This window comes from Fukomys damarensis, unplaced genomic scaffold (genome assembly GCF_012274545.1).
Source record: "Fukomys damarensis isolate Sample0158 unplaced genomic scaffold, DMR_v1.0_HiC HiC_scaffold_5, whole genome shotgun sequence".
NCBI lineage: Eukaryota > Metazoa > Chordata > Mammalia > Rodentia > Bathyergidae > Fukomys > Fukomys damarensis.
In genome coordinates, this window is record NW_022900917.1 from 27,812,530 (window position 1) to 27,814,889 (window position 2,360).

The window sequence follows — 2,360 nt, forward strand, 5'->3', positions numbered from 1 at the left end:
CGCCCCTGCCAGCTGCTGGCAGCCCGGGTTGGGAGCTTTGACCTTGGGGCAAATAGGGATACGGTACGGTCCTTGAGGCGCGGGGAGCGAGCAGCCTGGGCGCCGGGAGCCGCGCGCCCCCTGCTGGAAGGCCGTGGGACACCTCGCTCAAGGGCGAGCGAGGAGAGTTTGGAGTTGCGTTTTGCTGTAGGCTGGCAGGGCCTCACTTAAAGTGCTCTTCTCCCCTGTCTTCCAATTCTCTTTAAAAATTTACTCAGGGGGAAGGAACTTCCTGGTTGAGTATTTATTGATTTTAAACAGCCAAAACCTCAAAAATCACTTTTCTCAGAAGTTAGGTAAAAGAATATCTTTCAGTGAGGTGAGGTTAAAACTTTCCTTGGCTGGTAAATTTCAGCCATACCTAGGAAACCATTCGAAATAGTTTAATGAAGAGGATATTTGTTTATTTACTTAGCTACTTGCAGTATTGGGGATGAAACCCGAAGCTGTACCCACTGAGCTACATCCCCAGCCATTTTTATTTTCTATTTTGAGACAGGATTATTTCTCCTTTTTGAATTTTGAGACAGGCTCATGCCAAATGGCTCAAGCTAAACTGGAACGTAGATCTTCCTGCCTCAGCCCTTTTAAACTTCTATGGGCCCCAAGGCCTTAATGAGTCTTTTCTTCATAAACACACACACACATTTTTTTATTGTATTGTTATGGTTATTATCTTATTACATTTATTTACCCATTCTGATTTTAAGAGAGACTGTTGTCAGGGATGCTTGAAACGTGTGGGCATGAAGCTCTCTGCTTAATGTTCCTTGGAGGAATCAGTCAGGCTCTGTTGAAAGGGAGAGAAAATTCATTTCTTAGTCGGGTCTTTGCCACAGATGTATCAAAGGGGTTTTGTTCCGTGGTCTCTGAAACCTTTGAGGGCGTAATGCTAGAGTTGAAGCTGGGCAGGATGTAGTTTTTATAATTGTGTTGGCATTGATACCACATTACTTACAATTAAAAATCCATAGATAAAAGGATAAATTATGACTGTAAACTTCTGCAATCTCAAAATCATTATTTACTATTTATTTCAGTCCATTCCACACAAATATGCTTCATGTTTAGGTTATTTTTATTCTAAGACTGCTGAGAACTTTGCACTTCTGAATTTGGAGGTCTTTTGGTTGACCTCACAGGGAAATCTTAGACAAAACAGCCTCAATGAACTTTTTAGATTCCTAGGACCATTATGAAATACAGTTCAGACAAGAAGAGCCTTTTGTTTGTGCTCTGTAGCTCCTTAGTCTCATTTAAAGCCTAGTGAAATAATTTGGATTCTTTGCCTAATTTTACAACATATACTGAAATTATTTACATAAGGGGCTGAGGCAAGCGGATCACACATTCCAGCTCAGTAAAGGCAACTTAGCATGATCCTGACTCAAAATAAAAAATGAAAAATAATCCTGTCTCAAAATAGAAAATAATAATGTCTGGGGATATAGCTCAATGGGTAAGACTCTGAGTTCCATCCCCAGTACTACAGTAATTAACTAAATAAATAAACAAATGTCCTCTTCATTAAACTACTTGGAATGGTTTCCTAGATAAGTAGAAGGAAAGACCTCCCCGTTGCTGTGACACCTCGTGTGTTGCTGTGGAAAGGAGCTTAATAAAAGCCAAGAGTTGAGCACAAGTTCTGAGAGTACAGCAGGCTTTAAAGATGCTGTGAAGGGAACCAGGTTCTGAAAGCCACAGGAATCTTCATCTCTCTGGTTTCCTTAGGAGTTCAGTTGTGATTTCACTAACCTGGGTGAAAAGTGAGTACCTTTTGATTATAAAATATCTCTCAGACCTCAAACACCGCCAGACTGCAGTTGACCAAGCAGATCCGGTCAGTCATGGGGCTTTCCCCTCAACCCCTCGGCTACTCTGTGGAGCCAGAGTGCTATTAGGGACAATGTCACATGCTCACATGGGGCAGGAAGTGGCTTTCTTTTAAAGAGGAGAGATCCAAATGTTTTTCATTCATTTTCCCCCTTAGTATTACAGTCATTGTCCTAGAATTTTTATTTTTTTATGGAGATGTCTTTGTGCCTTCAGGTAGAGCAGCCAGAACTTTATTTTATCGAAGGCCTTCTTCACAGGCTGTCATGACTCACTGGCTGCCAGAGACTAATATTATATTTTTTAAAAATACTACTTGTCATTTCCTGGGTTTCTATTTTTTTTCCTCATTGAGTTTATTGGTACATTTTAGGTATACAGTACAGCTACGTTCATCATTGGGATCTTGTACCTTTACATGACAGGTCCTGGTTCTCATTTTTCCCCCTTGTCCCTGCCCTCCCTTCACCCCTTCCTCCCCTCCCCCT